Below are 18309 nucleotides of genomic sequence, written 5' to 3'. Positions count from 1 at the left end.
TGCTTTGCAGGATTTCACTAGTGCTCTTATTTGCTTGTTCAGACTCAGGAGATATGGCTTCCAGTTAGACACCTGCTCCTTCTTGGTCCTTGACAGCAATTTTCTTTTCCTTTTATTATAGAGTTTATTTATTGTATATGTCCACCAGACAAGTTTACTCTTCCTGGTGGAGAAGGATTTCATCCTGTCTGGTATTTCTGATCCCATGGAGCTATATAAATGCTAATATAGTACTTTGGTGTAAGTTTGGACATGTATGTCATTTTCTGTGGAGGGGAGGGGCTGTGAAGCTGTTTATACCTTCCCTCAGGAGGTTGTGATCAGCCTTGGAGAAGTTTTTTTGTATGACCCTACGGGGGGATCAGGGGAGATGGTGACTTTGAAAGTGACTGCTTTGTGGTCGGATCTTACCAGGGATGATGACACTATAGGCATGCTGCAGTGGTTACTTATGTTGGTTAATACCAAGTCCAAGATATTTTTACCTCTTGTGGGGGTGTTAACCAACTGGTCCAAGGCATTTGCATTGACTAAATCAAGGAATCTCTCGGCATTTGTGTTTTGGCATGAGTATTTCTTCCAATCTATGGTTGGATAGTTAAAGTCACGCAGGATCAGGGTAAAGGGTTGAATCTTGATAGATTCGAAGAGGTCCAGATAGGTGGAGTGGGCATCTTGAGTCAGAATTGGATGCCTGTAGCTAGCTATGATTTGAAGAGGAATCTCATTAATTAACTGCACCTGGAGTATTTCCTGTGCATCATACTGTTTGATCAGCCTAGAGGTGTGTATATCTTTTATGGTCTACCATCACAATTTCAAAAATGTGTGTGAGTATTAACTTACTTGAAAAACATTGTCAAAATTTATGTTAGCGAACAATCACAGGAACTAATAAAAAAAATGTCAACAATTCGAAATCGAACTGTTGACATTTTTTCGAAGTTACCTCAACATCCAGTGCCATTCAAAATACGTTTTGCAGGGGGGTAAGCCCCCTGCGCCCCCTCACCCCCGCTAATTATATATATACTAACTCTGAGGACGCACTACAGTGAAGGAATGGGTACATGTCCCAATTCCCACTGTAGTGCGATCTCCACTCAGAATGCCAAACTCACAAAAGTGCGAATGCACACTGGCATTCACTCTTTTGGGTCTTTGGCATCTTTTGGTTCGCCAATACAAACCACTGAAAACATCCTTTTGCACATCTGCCATCACATATGTATACCTCGACATTGTGATGATAAACCATCTTTTATATATATTGCAACTCCACCTCCTTTTGTTTTGCTGCCCACGGCTTGGGGTCTGAATGAATGACAGGATGAGTAACCTGGTAATGCTGGGATGCTCTCGGCAGCTTTGAATCAGGTTTCGGTGACTGCAAAAATGCCAGCTTCTTCCAGGCTTAAGAATGCTTGCAATGAGTGCAGTTTCATGTTTAGACTCCTAGTGTTTAGCAGCATGACCTTTAATTTACGTTTTGATGAAATTTTCATGTTGGTAGTTTTGACCTCATGGCATTGCCTAAAAAATGCACTATAGGGGAGGCAAGAGCCTTTGCCAGGAGCCTGAAGCCCAAGGGAGACAGGTACAGGCCATCTCTGGCAAAGAATGATGGCTTGTCAAGCATGTCATCTCAGGCTGTCAGATACTGGATCACCCTTTGAATGACACCAGAAACTAAGCCAGTTGTTAAAGTCAATCATTTTCTGTTTGTATTGAGGCATCATTCTGGGTGATGGTAGAATGCTGCTTAAGGCTAGGGACATACCTGCCTGGGACACACACTCAGTGAGCTCGATCATGTCTCTCTTCATATAATCCAGGGAGGTATGTCTCAAGTCATTCACTCCAATGAGGACTATGACAGAGTTATAACAGTACCTGTTGAGATAAATGAGTAGATTGGCGATATGGTGGACTCTGGCAGCCGAGAGACAACTAACCGTGACTTTCTGCTTATCCAGCCTGGTGAGAGGCACATGTGTGTGTCTCACAATGGAGTCTCCTATGATATGTTGGGTTTATGTCTAGGCCTTAGTGGCTGTGAGCCACAGGTGTGTGGTGGTCAGTGGAGTTTACGTGCATTTATGCCCCGGAGATCTCTTTTGTTTGGGTATGCTTTTGTTGAGGACCTCCACATATGTGGGTGTGTGTTGTGTAGGTGTGGGTGGTGTTTGAGGTGTGGCGTTCGTGTTGCCAACCTTCTTAGTGCCAGATATACTGGTTTGTGGGGAAGACAGCAATGACACTTAGTGCTTGATGTAATTACATCTCTCACAAATTGTGTTCCTAGGTGGTAGTAGTAGAGGGTTGTCCATGTACATGAGGCAGTTGCTACACTGTCTCAGGATGTCCACATCGACCAGACTGGCAGGACAAAATGTAGAAAACTGTCCATACATATTTGTCAGAAACTGAAAGAGCTAAGAGGGTAAAGGGAAGGAAGTTCTATAAGTAGTACTACTAGATGATAACCCAACTGCTACTAAGATAAGACTTGTAGCTGGAATACCTCAAAAAGGGTTTTAAACCATGCAGCTGAAGCTCTGGATGATCTACTTAAAAACCTTCAATTACTTTACATGTAACAACTGTTTTAAAGTCTTATTAGTCAGTGTTGCAGTACTGATCATTGTTAGGACTCCCAAAGTTAAAGCGTTTGAGGTTGGTGCCTGCAGGCCCCTGGGACAGACAGTTCTGCAGAACAGCAGTAGCAACATCTGTCCTATCCCTGCATGTAGTGTCTAAATGGCAAAGTTTGTTAAAGGTATCGATAGGAGAGCAGGTGGAAGCTTCCAAGATAGCCTAAAAGTAGGGATGCCTTTGAGGAAGGAAGTGGTAGCTGCCCTGTGTCTTGCAGAGTGTGCCCTGACAAATGCTGGTAGTAGCTTTCCATTATGGGTACAACAAAAGGCAATACAACTGGTGATCCATTTTAAAATTGTCTTAGAGACAAGCCTTCTACTTCTGCTCTATTTGGAGATATAATCCTGCTAAGATAATATCTAATCTGTCAATACACATCCATGGAATGCAGAATTTGTTTAGCTTTATTTTCTGGACTAGGATATAACACCGGTAAGTGTATAGCTTGTTTTAAAGAGAACTCTAACACTACTTTGGGCATGAAAAGAAAAGTTCATTCTCAGGGTAACTCTATCCCCATGAAATACAGTGAAGAATTCTTAGCACACCAGGGCTTGCAGTTCTGAGACCTGCCTGGCTGAGGTGATTGTTACCATAAGGGTGGTCTTCCAAGTGAGCATCTTTAAAAGTGCAAAGGTAGCTGTCTCAAAAGGTATCAGGGTATGTTTTTCCAAAACATAGCTCAGGCGCAAAGAGAAAACAGGATTTCTCTGGGGTGGTCTCAGGTGTATTACCCCTGGAAACTGTTTCAAGTGGGGGTGAGTATAGACAGGCAGAGAGCAAGGTAAACAATCAGAGGTGGCAAATGCATGTACCTTAATACTTGAAAAAGAAAAGTCTTGGTTAAACAATTCTAAAAGATGCTATAGCATTTGATTCAGGCCAGTAACAAGTGGCAACATATCTTTGGCCTGGCACCTAACTGAAAACTTTTTCCAATTTGACAAGTATGATTTTCTGGTAGTTGATTTTCTTGCCTCTCTCAAGATAGATAACACTATGTTAAAGTAATCTGCATTGTTTTGTGTTAAAAAGTCCAATCTTCCAGGCTATTAGTTTGAGTGTGCCCAAGTGTGGATTAATAACAGAAACCTTGAGTTAGGTGAGCAGCTCTATTACTGGGGGAAGAATATAGTACCTCTTCTCACTGAGGGTCAACAGAAGAGAGAATCAGTGATGCTTTAGCCAGAAGGGGACTGAGTGTCATGCTTGGGCTGTCTGACCTCACTTTTTTTTCAAAACATTTTTATTTTGTTTTCATTATAAACATACGCAAATGTACATATAACAAATACAATAAAACAATAACAAACTATTTACATTCATCCATGATAAACCATCATTTTATCCATGAGAAGTTATCAGTATTTGTTCAAAAGGTTTTCCAATTTTTGCCATCCTATTTTTTTATGAGTAATGTTATGAGTTCTATAACAAATGGTTTGCAGTTCTTTTTTTACACACAACTTTTGCTAAATTAATAAAATCTTTAAATATCAAATCTTGTTTACTTTTCCAGTTCAAAGTAATAACTTTCCTGGCAATTGCAAGAACTGTCCAGAGTAACTGAATCTGAGATTTAGGTATTACATTAGGTATAGGAACATTGAATATGATTAGTGGGTTAGAAATATGGCAGTTATCAGACCATAAAGCATTTACAAAATATCTGAAGTATTTCCAGTATTGAACAACATTTCTACATTCAATGAACATGTGAGCTCAGTTGGCCTCTAGTAATTCATCACATTTCCAACATTTACTTTCACTGTTGTTGAGTATAAGATTTATTTTATGTGGAGTATAGAAACTCCTCTTCATAAATTTCCATGTATACAATCTCCAATATAATGAAGAAGAGGAACCATATATAGAATTCAATAACATTTTTTTTTGATTCATCAGATATTAGGTCTCCATTAATTTTTACATAGTAATTCCAAAACTCTGAGTCAAACTTTAGAGTGTCTTCTCTTAGTATCTTACAGATAGGTGAGATACATAATTTTTGATTATCTGCCTTTTCAACATACCTAATAAAAAGCTGAATCAAACTAGGTATAGATTCAGTCTCCAGGTTGATTGATACTCTCATTTTGTTTTCTATAAACTGCCGTAATGAATGTATAAACAACCAACTGTCTTGACTATTATCAAAACTACATAAGAGAGTTTAGTGGTTTAATACTTATTTTCAATAAACTGATGCCAGAATATCAAGTTATTTCCTTTATTTTTTGCATAGCATTGATGTTGAAAGAATCTAGGCAATCAGGGGAGTATGCTATAGGGAATATAAGAAATAGAAATTGTTTAATGTTGTAATTACAATCAATTATATTTTTAAAGTTATTAAATATTTCATTAATGCCATAAGAAAATGACCAAAAGTACAGTTTTGTACCTACCATACATAAATGTAGATGTTCGAGTGTTCACCCTGCTGCAGTCATCATACTTGGGTTATCCTGCCGTCAGGTGGTCACACAGTCAGCCTGAATTCCAAAGTCTTGGTCCAGCGTCGGTTGCTGTCACTTCTTCCCTGACATCAGTGCGCCAGGGGTATACAAGAGGCATCCGACGCCATTTTCTTCAGTTTTTCTTGCCCCAGATGTCAGGTGCCCCCAATAGGTAGGCAAAATATATATATATACCTATTTAAAAATAAAGCAATACCTTTAGGCACAAGCAAATACACCACAGAGGTTGCATAGGATAGAGTGGTATAGATAAGTTCAGCTAGTTCAGAGGGGATGGAGGGAGGGTAACCTGGACTGCAGCAGGGTGAACACTCGAACATCTACATTTATGGTAGGTACAAAACTGTACTATGTTCATCGTGTTACCCTGCTGCAGTCATCACACTTGGGTTGAATCCCAAAGCTAAGGATGGGAGGTGGAGTTAAACAGGGTTAGAAGAAGCTAGTAGGCCCTGCAAAACTGCAGTGGCAAAACCAGCTCTAGTCTTAGAATACAGAGGTAAGTGATAGTGTTTGGTGAAGGTGTGCACTGAACTCCAAGTTGCAGCTTCCAGAATATCCTTGGTTGGCACTCCCCTGAGAAAGGCTGCTGATTTAGCTGTAGCCCTGGTGGAGTGGGACCTAATGTTAGCAGGTATCGGTTTCCCATGATGCGTGTAGCAGAAACGTATGCAATGCCCTATCCATTTAGAAATAGTCTGTTTTGAGATAGCTTTTCCTTGTGATCCTGTAGCATACGCAACAAAGAGCTGGTCAGTTTTTCTGAAAGCCTTAGTTTTATCCAAGTAGTAACGTAATTGCCTGTGAATGTCCAAAGAGTGCAGGAGTCTTTCTCCTTTGTTCTGGGGATTTGGGAAAAAGGTGGGCAAATGAATGGTTTGGTTTAGGGCCACACTGGATACCACCTTTGGCATAAAGGAAGGGTTAGCTCATAGAGAGACTCTGTCTTGATGAAAAATGAGGAAAGGCTCCACTGCCATTAGTGCCTGTAGCTCTGAGACTCTTCTAGCTGAGGTTATTGCTAGTAGCATGGCAGTTTTCCATGAAAGAAATTTTAAATCAGCTGAAAAAGCTGGTTCAAAGGGTGGCAGTGTAAGCTTTTCCAGAACAAAGTTGAGATCCCAAGTAGGTGTTGGTGCTCTCCTTGGCGGTCTTATGTTCTTAGCCCCTCTGAGGTACTGTCTTAGGAGTGGATGTGAGGATAAAGGAGGATCCGTGTTGTAATGAGCTGAAATTGCTGAGGCGTGGATCTTAATAGATGAAAAGGAAAGTCCTTTGCTCAACATCTCAGTTAAATATTGTAGAATCTGAGGAATGTTTTAGCCTGGTTCCAGGCGCAAAATCTTTTCCATTTGTCTGAATAGGCTTTCCTGGTGCTGGGCCTCCTGGCCTTCAGAATGACATCCATAACAGCTTTGGATAGAGGTGTCGGCTGGTTGTTTAGGTAATTTGCCATGCAGCCAAGTTTAAAGTCTTGAGCTGGCTGTGAAGAATCTGATTGTCTCGCTGGGTGAGCAGGTGAGGAATTTGTGGTAAAATCCATGGTGGGCCATGTTCCTTAGAATTGGATACCAGTGTTGGCGTGGCCAGTCTGGTGCAATGAGTATCATTTGTGGCCTCTCTAATCTGACTTTCAGCAGTACCTTTGCTAGAACAGGCAGTGGAGGAAAGGCATACACTGTTAATGTTTTCCAACTGAATGAGAGGGTGTCCACTTTTCAAGCTTGTGGATGGAATGTCCTTGTGCAAAATTTTTGAAGTTGGTAGTTTTGGGGGCTTGCAAACAGATCTATGTGTGGGTGTCCCCATTTTTGAGCTATCATTGCAAATACTTGTGGATCTAGTTTCCACTCGTGTGGATCCATGATGTTTCTGCTTAGGTCATCTGCCAATGTGTTTTTCTTTCCTGGCAGGAATTGCTTGTAATTGAACCTGGTAAGACAGTGCAGTGTTCCACAAGGTCATTGCTTGCCTGCATAGAGGGTAGGAATGTGTGCCCCCCTTGCTTATGTACCACATTACTGTGGTATTGTCCGTCTTTATTATTAGTTGTCCTGGGTATAAGAGGTCCTTGAAAGCTGTTAGGGCATTCTGTACTGCTAGCATTTCTTTTTGATTGATATGCAAATGCCTCTGATCTGTAGTCCATTTGCCCTGAATGCACTGTCCTGCCATGTGTGCTCCCCAGGCATAGTCCAATGCATCTGTTGTCATAGTTTGCCTGGCTGTGGGTAAGGTGAAAGGCTGACCCTTGTTGAGGTGACATGCCTGTGCCCACCATAGAAACTCCTGTTGAAGGCAGGGAATGAGTGGTATCATTATTTCCAAGCTGTGGCTGTGCTGAGTCCATACGCTTTTCAGGTACCATTGTAATTTTCTCATATGCAGTTTTGCAAATGGTATTAGTAGTATGCAAGATGCCATGAATACCAAGGCCTGCAGAATTTTTCTTGCAGGGTGTTGGGTCTTTGTTGCCATTATTTTGAAATATTGAGTCAGCTGTTGTTGCTTGTCTGGCATGAGATAAGCCATCTGGGCCGTTGTATTCAAGCTGGCACCCAGGAATATTATGTTTTGTGAGGGCGCTAGTTTTGATTTCTTTTCGTTTACTGTGTACCCTAGGCAACTTAGAAGGTGTTTGACAAATGCCAGATGCTTTAAAAGAATGTCCTTGCTTTCTGCTTGAATAAGGCAGTCCAGATATGGGTATATTTGAATTCCTCTGTCTGCAGTATGCAATTACTGGTGCCAGGCATTTTGTGAAGACCCTGAGCACAGTAGATAAGCCAAAGGGCAGTGCAGAGAATTGATAATGCGTTGAACCTGCGATGAAGCGTAGGTATCTTCTGCAATTTTGTCTGATAGGGACATGCAGGTATGCCTCAATCAGGTCCAACGTTACTAGCCAAGCATTCTTTCCCAGCATGGGAAGAAGCTGCTGTAGTGTTAGCATCTTGAATTTTGGTACTTGCAGAAAGGTGTTCAGAATTGAAAGATCCAGAATGGGTCTCCATGCTTTGTCCTTTCTTGGGACTAGAAAGAGTCTTGAGTAAAATCCTTGTCCTTGCTTCTGTGTAGGTACCTGTTGAATGGCTCTCATGTCCATGAGAACTGTAATTTGTTTTTGTGCCTCTGCCCATTGATTTGGTGGCAGGTTTGGCATTCCTTTTATCCTTGGTAAGGTATGAAAGTGGAATCTGTATCCTTGAGAGACAATGTTTAGGACCCATTTGTCTTTTGTGATGATGTGCCAGTTGTCTGCAAAAAATGCTAATTTTCCTCCGAAGGGAGCTGCCAGGAGAGATTTGCTTGGTAGTTTGAGGATTGAGTCATTGTGTTTGTCTTCTGCTAGCTTGGGGCCTGTCTTCTCCTCCTTTCTGGGTAGCAGTACCCCATTGGCGAGGTTTGTAAGGGCCTTGTGACTGACCTCTGCCCCTTGGGCATCTGTATTTGCCCCTCTGTGATCTGTCAGAAGCTGGAAAGGACCTGTTTTTTGTTGGCCAATTTCTGCTGAAACGAGGGGGTTGTACCTGTAAAAAATCCTTGACCATCTGCATAGACTTTGCCTTATCCTCCATTTTCTTTAAAACCTCTTCTGCTTTGACACCAAATAATACATCCTGCTGTAAAGGTGCATCCAATAATTTTGCTTTAACATGATCAGGAAGGGTTTGTTCTTTTAACCAAGCATGTCTACGTATGACAGAGCCAGTAACAGCTGCTCTACAGGAAGCTTCCAACGAATCAAATCCGCATTGTAAAGTATGTTTGCCCACCTGTTCAGCTGCATGCAACAGATCCTGCATTTCCTTGAATTCAGACTGTTCAGTATGTGTGCTCATTTGTTTTAATTGAGACATTAGGAATTCCTGATATTTCAGCATGTGAAACTGACAATGTAATGCTCTCATAGCCAGAGTTGCTGAGGTGTATATTTTCTTTCCCCATCTATCTAGGGCTCTGGAATCCCTTTCAGAGGGCACAGGATTTTTAGCCATAGACGCTTTAGCTCCCTTAGGACCCTGGGAAATTGTTTCTGGGTCAGCCACAGGGCTTTTATAAAGGAATTTGTGTGAGTCAGGTACTCTGTATTATCTGTCTGGTTTGGCTGGAGCAGGAGGTAGAGAGTCTGGATTTAAACTAGACTCCAAGTAAACATCATCCACAATATCTAAAACTGGAGGGATAGCAAGAGGTCTGTGCTGGGGTAGTAAAAGGAACTCTCGGAGCCTTTTCTTAGAATCAGAGTAGTCCTGGCCTTCCCAGTGGAAATGTTCCCTCATGGTATGTAAAGTTTCCCCAAAGGAGTAGTCTTCAGGGGGAGATGCTGAGGGAATAGAGTCTTCAGCATCAGAGTCTTCATAAGGTGGAAAAGTGTAATCCTGTTCCTCAGAAGAATCTGAGGAAATTGAAACCTGGTCAGAGGAAGCATAATCCTCCTCTTGTCTTGGTCTTTTATCAGGAGGGGGATGGGAACCCCTGATTAGGGTAATCAAATCTTCAGCCATCTTAAGCATCTGTTTCTTAGGCATGGGGCCTTGAACTGTAGACGGATGTACAGTCTTCTTAGGTTTTAAAGGTGTTTTAAGCTTAGCATAAGATTTAATGGTGAGTGTAGTCAGTGTGAAGACACCTTCTGCAACCGAAGGTGTTTCCACTGCACCGGGGTCTACTTCTGCTCTGGTGTCGGAAGATGGCTGTGTCAGCCTAGTAGACTCCGCTTGAGAATCCAGAGCTGTCTGGGGTTCCAGCAGAGGCCTCAGAGTTTGGCTTGTTCCTAGGCTGCCTGTCCTTATCCTTGCGTTTTTTTATGTATGCCGGTCATCGGCTGCTCCGACAGCATGATATAATTAAATTTCCTACCAAAGTAATGTCGTGCAAAGTCAAAACGGTGTTTGATAGTTCATTTATTAAACCTAGCACAAAACCGACAACCTGTGACATTGTGGTCTGGGCCTAGGCAAGGAATACAACAAAAATGGAAATCCTTATGAGGTATTTGTTTCCCACAAGAAATGCAATTGTTAACTTTTTCTGATATCGGACTGAGGCAAGAAAAGGTTCCCCAATGGGGTACTTAGCTTTATTGAAGACTTCGGACTGAAATTCGAATCGAAAATGTTAGGTGTCGGCCGACCGGCACTTGCGAACTGCTTCTGCTTCGGGCACTGCGCGGCAAGAAAGACTGAAGAAAATGGCGTCGGATGCCTCTTATATACCCTTGGCGCACTGACGTCAGGGAAGAAGTGACAGCAACTGACGCTGGACCAAGACTTTGGAATTCAGGCAGACTGCGGGACCGCCTGACGGCAGGATAACCCAAGTGTGATGACTGCAGCAGGGTAACACGATGAACATCTTCTTATTAAATAAATGAAATTCATGTAAAAGACAATGAACTCTACTTATTCCATATTGTTCCTTAAATTGATTTTCTATAGTTCTGACATCAGTTATATGAATCTCATGTATTGTTTTCCAGCCAGATATATAGGTAGGTGTGATCCAATGTAATATTACATTAATTATAACTGACTGGGAATAAAGATCTAAGCTAGGAAATGCTATCCCATTACTGTTCCAAGCTCTAATGTGCCATTTATATGCAATTGTAGGTTTTAAGGGGAACCATAGCAATTTAAGTAGCAATTTTTTAAATAACTATTTGGGAGGGGGTAGTATCAATGACTGTATATAAAACATTTTAGGTTAAATGATCATTTTAATTAAAGAGAGCCTATCCTCCATTGTGAAGAACATTTTATTCCATTTTTTGATTAGTTCTCTAATAGTGCTTACTAAATTACTGTAGTTTAGTTTAACAGACTCTTTCCATGTACTCTTTATGCCGACACCCAAATATTCTAATACATCATTCTCCCAATTAAACAGGCTATTCTCTCTTAGGTTTTTGTTGATCTTTTTGTTAATTAGTAATGTTTTGGATTTATTATGATTAAATTTAAGCCCTGAAATTCTTTCAAACTTGCTTAAGGTAATTATAACATCATGCAAAGAACCATCAATATCACCCATGTTAACATATCATCAGCAAATAATTGTATCTTAGGACAACAGTCCTTATTAATTTGAAAGCCTTTTATATTTTGCTTGTTTGTGATATATGTAGCAAAAGGTTCCATTGAAAGAGCAAAGAATAATGGTGAAAAAGGACAACCCTGTCTAGTTCCCTTGATGACTTCTAGTGGTGAGGATAGACATGATCCGATTTTCACATAAGCCTGTGCCCCACTATAAATTTTCATTAATAAGTTGACAAATTCTGAGGAGAATTCAAAACCAATCAGAATTTTTTGTAGAGAAGACCAACTAATAGAATCAAAAGCCTTTTCTATGTCTAGGCTGATAACAGTTAGTTGTTTTTTGTATTTGCATGCTTTGTCTATTAATGATAGTAATTTAATAATGTTATCTTGCACTTTTCTATGAAGAATGAACCCTGTCTGATCATTATGTATTAGATCAGGTAATATTTTCTTTATTCTGTTAGCTAATATTGTCATGAAAATTTTATAATCAGTGTTTAGTTACAAAATTGGTCTATATGAATCACAAGATTTTGGGGTCCTTACCTTGTTTTAATATGGGTAAGATATTTGAGTATTTCCACGATGGGGGTGTTGTAGATTTTTGCTTAACCATAGTAAAGGCACTCATTTTCTTTATTATATATTCAGGAAAAATCTTATATAGTTCAGGAATTATTCCATCCAGTCCTGGAGCTTTATCTTTTATTTTTTTTTATTTGTTCTTTCACTTCTGTTAGTGTTGTTTGTTTATTTAATATGTTATTTTGTTGCATTGACACCTTAGTAGTTATATTTTCTTGAATAGAAGTATTTATTACATTATCTGTCTCCAAAAGTGGTGTGTTATTATTTATATCTTTAAAATAGTTTTTGAGCACTTCTAATATGCCCATTAAGTTAGATGTACTCAACTGAACCATCATTTTATATTTAATCTCATTAATAAGATTTTAATTGTTAATTTTTTTTTGGATATTACCGCTATTTTACGTAGATATTTGGGATTTACAGCATAAGACTGTAATTCCAAGTTTTCCAGGTTTATGGCTACCTTATGATTCAGAACTTCTACTTAGTAATTTCGTTATGTGCTACTTTATTTGGTTTTGCGCTCAATTTTATTTTGTCTATTTTTTTGTAGGTCTAAAAGTTCTTTGTCCCACTCTCTCCTTTTTTTAAGGTACCAAGATTTTATTCTAATTTTATATATATATATATATATATATATATATATATATATAAACTTTAAAGGTGTCCCATTGTACTGTATCAGTCACTTCACCATTACCATTTGTTTCCATAAACATGTCTATTTCTTACATTATCAATTCCTTAAAGACATTTAACTTAGTTATGTAAGCAGAAATTCTCTGCAAAAATCTTAAATCATCTGTAGGTATAGTTTATGTAAACTTTACAGCATTATGGTCTGAAAGTGGACAAGTCATTATAGATATGTCACTTATTTTTAGAGTATATATTATTTGATACAAAGACCTTATCAATGTTTGTTTATGTACCACACAGATATGAATAGTGAGTATAGAATAAGGAATAATGTTCTCTTAGACCATGCATATTTTTAAGGTTCATCTGGTTTGTAAAATCATTTAACTTCTTGGCTTGAGATGTTAGTTTTATTTTACCATTTTTAGAACCATCATTGCCTGATAACAGACAGTCAAAATTACCTGTTGCTACAATTTCCCCTTTTGCATTTAAAGTAATCAGGTCCAGATGTTTGTCAACATATTTAGTACTCAGTCCTGGTATCCAGTATGTATTAATCAAAGTATAATACTGCCTATTGATTTCCAAAATAACCATGCTTAGCATCCCATCTTTATCTGAAATTGTATCTACAATTCTTGGCACAGTATAAGTACTTTTCGGCTACCTGTCAAATCTTCGAACGCTCAAAATTTCGAACGTTACATGGTCAAGACCAAAGATGTGGTGCTCAAAGATAGACTTTCAATGCAGATAGGGAGACTTTCCCTTTTCTGCACTAAAGTGGGGTGTCGGAGTTGGTATATTTAAGTAGGGGGTGTGGGGTGAAGGGGGTCTTGCCCCCCTGCCTACACTGTTAAAGTGTTTTTTTCCTGTGTTTTCTTTTTTTTTTTTTTATGTTCGAACATCCAAATGTTGAACATTTGGTCTCGACCATGTAAAGTTCAACATTTTGGATGTTTGAACATTTAACATAGACCCGTACTTTTCCATAGAATAAGAGTGCCCCTTCTCTTAGTCTTAAAACATGAATCAGCCAGAATGGTACAGCCATTGAATGAGTATTTTTGTAGATTTTTTTTAATAGATGGGTTTCCTGTAAAAAGATGATCTGGGCTTTATGCATTTTAATATATTTAAGCAAACCAGCTCTTTTGACATTATTGTTCAAACCATTAATATTTAATGATAAACATTTATAAGCCATTGACTATAATGTGTATGTTACTACTAACTGAAAGACCTTTCTTCTGTGTTGACTTCAAATCTACTGAAAACTTACTTATCATGGATGCATAATGTGTATTAAGCACTACTTTCAAAAGCCCAAAACTATTTACAAACACATACATGAAAGATAAAGTTTCTGATTTAGTTAAAAACTTAACTAAACCATCCATCACATCTCCAATACCAAATGACACAAATTATCCATCGCTGCTTAGAATATAGTATAAAAACAAAAAAGAAAAACATTATGAAAGCAACTAAAGAAATTTGAATCTATGAAATATACATTAGAATGAGTGTCCAATATATTTGAAGCTACATGAATGTCATATATGACAATAGCACTTCTAATGCATAGATATGCCAGAAATACACATCAGATCAAAGTATGTATAAACATTAGAAGCTGAAGGTTAAGAAGATTGTCATTATTTCCAAGACTTTTCAAGAAACATCAGATAATTTAACCATTTTGTCAGTCATCTAACATTTTTCATGTAAGGATCTGTTGAATATATATATAACACTACTACAACATAACTATTATATTTTGCAGTTATACACATTACTCATTATGTATTAACAATATCTATGTTGAGGTCTTTCATCAGAAAGGGAGAGAGAGAGAGAGAGAGAGAAAAGGGCCCTCACAACCCTCTGTTTAGTTACTAAAGGTTTAGTTATATAACATAAGTCTGATGTTAATATGCATAATGAGTTTTCTAATGCAGCTCCTAGTTCACTTGATGTCATTTAGTTACTAATAGTGTCACTGAATTTGCAGAATGTATGCATCTATAAGAGAACATAGACATTTTCAAAGGAGTTAAACACTTTTACCAGAACTATTTACCATTTAAAGTATCTACTGAAGGATAACAGAATTTCATGAGAAAATAATTCTAAGTCAACAATTTAACAAGTTCAAAAGGTCAAATGATGTCATCATTGTTTCTTCAAGCTGCAGCTTCATAAATTTGTTAAAAAGTATCTAAATAGGCTCATGCAAAAGTTGTCTCTAGTGAAGAAAAAAGCATTTTTGGTGGGAAATTCAGATCTTGAAGCTTTCAGAGTTTACAGAAAGCAAAAAAAAAAAAAACAAACGCTCAAGCTGCCTTGTCAGTGCATGTCATGAATCTCAACAAAGAGAACAGCCGCACAGACCACCAGTTTCCTCACAAAATATCATCATGAAAAAATTAACCCTTTCATATAAAACAGCTATTTATAAAAAAAAAGGTGCCTCAAATAAGAAATCATATAACATTTCAAGCATTTACCCACCAGTTAACCAGGTCAGAGGGAGAAAAAAAAAGGAACCTAGTGTGTGTGTGTGTGTGTGTGTGTGTATTATATATATATAACAAACTTGTATTTAGCTATCTATAAAACACCATTAATGTACTGTATTAATTTTAAATGCATCTAAACAAGGAGTCTAAAACATCTAGTTAGAAACACTAATCAGCAACACCTTGTTACCCCCACCACTGACCCACTAAAAAACATGCACTTTGGTATTAAGTCAAAATATACTATTACTGAAGAATTAGAAGACATATATCATTTGTAGTTATTTAAAAGGGAAATTTATATAAAGTATTGATAATGGGGAAAAAAAGAGAGAAAAGAAACACTGGTAACAAAAAAAAAAAAACAGGAAGAAAGAAGAGAGAGATAATCTTATTTAAATACTTAGTACTATATGTAATTAAAAGAAGTAGACCTAGAAAGGAAAAGAGAAAGTTAATAAAAATGATTCACATTACCTTACAGCATACAGACTTTTCAGAATCAAATATGTTATGATTCATAAAACAAAGCATTTAAAATTAGAAGGAATTTATTCATTTGTCCTTTAGTTTCTTAGTTTTGTTTGCTCCTTTCTTCACAGACCATCCATTTTTTGTTGCCTGTCTCTTCAATCTCTGAGATGACCATTCCATTTCTTCTATGTCCGACAGTATTTTCTTCTTTTGGATAAATTCTACTGCGTCTTGTAGGGAATCAAAGAACTTCACTCCTGGCAAGGTGATTTTTACTCTTGCAGGAAAAAGGAATTTGAACTTTAATATTGGCTTTTTTCAAGGACTTAGAGGAACACACTCCTTTCTTTTGTAAATGACTGTAGTGGTGTAGTCATTGTCAAAATGAATAAATGTTTCAACCCTCTTGATAGGGGAATTAGTCCAAGCTGATTTCAGCACTAAGTCCTTGTCTTGCGAGGAAAGTAATCTAACTATTATTGACCTGGGGTTAGATGAACTCAGAGATGAAGGGACCGATGAGCCCTCCAAATTCCAAAAGAGAGGTAATTCAGGCATGTTTAGTGCTGATGAAAACTACTTATTGAGGAAATGAATCTCTTCTTTCTCAGGAATTCCATACATTCTTATGTTATTCCTCCTTGATCTGCTTTCAAGGTCTTCCAGTTTCTCAGTCAGTCTGGTGTTTTATTTCAGACGAAATTCACTGTGACGTTCATTTTCATTCACTCTATTACCTAGGTCAGTTACTGTTTCCTCTAAGGCAAGAATCTGTTCAGATTGTTTTTTTCACTATTCCATTTAGAAGTTCCAGTTGTTTACTGCATTCTTGTTTGATAATATCAATTTTGTTTTTGAATTTGTCCATTTTTAGTGACAGTTCTTGGATGTTTGTTATTATAAGATGTAGTTCTTTCTTCACTGCACTCTCCTGGTGTGGGTTCTTAGAGTTTCTCATCTTAAGATCTCCAGTAAAAAAAACTTCTTGACAGAAATAATTAAAAAATTCTCTTGACTATGTATTAATTTTTAGAAAATAATGAGTCTCTGTTAATCTAACTTTTAGTATACTTTTAGTTAGATCTTTCTAAAAATTGAAGTATATTTCCTGTCAGAATATTAAAATCTAAGCAGAGCTATGGATTTCTGCTATCAGACTGGCATCTTGGTCATAACCCCCTGACCTCACTTTTAGCAGTACCCTGGGGATTAAGGGTAATGCAGGAAAGGAGAAGGCATCTGTTGTTTTCCCTATCCTTGTTTGGTGGGTTCTGAAGCAGAACCTCTGTAGTTGTCTGTTCACAGGAAAGGCAATCAAATCTATACTGAGATATCCACACTGCTGGGTGAGATCCAGGAAAACCTCTCTCTTCAGCATCCATTCATTGGGGTCCAGAAGGTTTCTGCTAAGAGAGTCTGCTATGGTATTATTCAGGCCCAGAATGTAGGATGCTGTTAATGTCAGTTGTAGTTCTTGTGCCAAAAGCCATACCTTTACCACTACACTGCACAGGGAGTAAGAATGAGTTCTCTCTTGCTTATGTACCACACAACTGTGGTGTTGTCCATACAGATATGCAGAGTTCCTATGGTCAGGTTGCTTTGGAAGGCTTTTACAGCTAGAAACACTACCCAATTTTTTTTGGTTTATGTGCAGCTTTCCTTTGTTCTAGAGTCCAGATTCCCTGCACCTTCAGCTGTCCAAAGTGTGCTCCACAAGCTATGCCTGAGCTGTCTGAGGTGACTGTTTTATCTGCCTCTGAAAGAATCTTGCACATGGATTCTGTAGAATGCTGTCTTTCCACCAGATTAGTTCCTACTTCAGGCAGGGAAGATGGGGTACCAGGGTTTCTAGCAGTTATGACTGCTGCTCCCATGTGTTTCTTTAGGAACCACTGTTGTTTTCTCAAAAGGAATCATTAGAACACAGGATGCAATGTTACCCCAATGTCCTGAGGAATACCCATGCAGTGATAGTATGCCTTGGTAATAAGTTCTGCATTCTGTCAAATAGAAGACCTTATCTTGAGGTGGGAAGGCCTGCATCCAGAAAGACAATTCTTGTCTATGACTATAACTGAGACATGCAGAGGTTGAGGGTGAGGCCTACCTTCTGGAAGCAATTCAGGGTGATTTGCAAGTCTGTCCAAAGTTCCAGGGTTATGTTCCCCTAAATTGGATAGTCATCCAAGTAAGGGTAAATGTGAAAGCTCTGCAATGGGCTATAACTGGTGCCAGACATCTGGTGAATACTCTGGAAGCAGCAGGTAACTCAAACAGTAAACCACAGAACTGGTAGTGTAACACACCTGACTGAAAAAGTTATTCCCTGTGTTCCTTGGCTGTAAGAACATGAAAGGTAGGTGTCTTTCAGATCTAGCATCACCATATAGGTTCCCCGGAAGATAAGGGGTGGTAGTTTTTATAGGGTAGAATTACCCTTGCAGTTGTTTAATTTTATTATGTGTCTCCTAAAATACATTTAAGAGCACTGGACAGATGGAAAATTCTGAATGAAAACAAATAAAAGCTGGTTCTGAAGAATTCCTAAAATAAGAGGGAGAAAGTGCTTAACTGACTTTAAGGAATAAAGATTTGAAATAATTTTTGGAGTTATTTCAGACCTAACATTTGATGAAACATGAGTCATTTCTTTCTATTTTTTGTAAGGTTAGCATTTTGAACTTTGGTATGTGAAGGAACTTATTTAACTTTGTCAGGTCTAAGACTGATCACCAGGTGTTTTCCTTTTTTGGAACTATAAACATTCTTGAGTAGAACACTGTGTCTTCTCCTGCAGGAACTGGTTGAATTAACCCTTGTTGTAGAAGTTCTGTTAGAATAGATCAACAAAGACCTTCTTGGTATTTTGATGGCTTTGGTATCCCTAGGGTT

Source organism: Protopterus annectens, chromosome 14.part0, assembly GCF_019279795.1.
Source record: "Protopterus annectens isolate FY-2018-M chromosome 14.part0, PAN1.0, whole genome shotgun sequence".
Classification (NCBI taxonomy): Eukaryota; Metazoa; Chordata; order Ceratodontiformes; family Protopteridae; genus Protopterus; species Protopterus annectens.
This window is presented reverse-complemented; position numbering follows the sequence as displayed.